The sequence below is a fragment of the Etheostoma spectabile genome, chromosome 24, assembly GCF_008692095.1.
Source record: "Etheostoma spectabile isolate EspeVRDwgs_2016 chromosome 24, UIUC_Espe_1.0, whole genome shotgun sequence".
Taxonomy (NCBI): Eukaryota; Metazoa; Chordata; class Actinopteri; order Perciformes; family Percidae; genus Etheostoma; species Etheostoma spectabile.
This window is the reverse complement of record NC_045756.1, coordinates 9,383,336-9,383,594: the sequence shown is the minus strand read 5'-3', so window position 1 is coordinate 9,383,594 and position 259 is coordinate 9,383,336.

Genomic DNA, 259 nt, shown 5'->3' with positions numbered 1-259 from the left:
ACAGGGCGATTCAAAGTGCTTTACATAAAAACGATTCAAAGAAAAATTAAAGAACAGGTAAGATATGAGACGAAAAAGTTAAAGTGCAGTATAAGAAACAATCAATCATTTAAAGAAAGGCAGCATCATGAAGAAAGGTCTTCAGCCTTGATTTAAAAGAACTGAGTTTATTCCAGATATGAGGAGCATAGAAACTGAATGCTGCCCCCCTGTTTAGTTCTGACTCTGGGGACAGAAAGTAGACCTGTCCCAGATGACC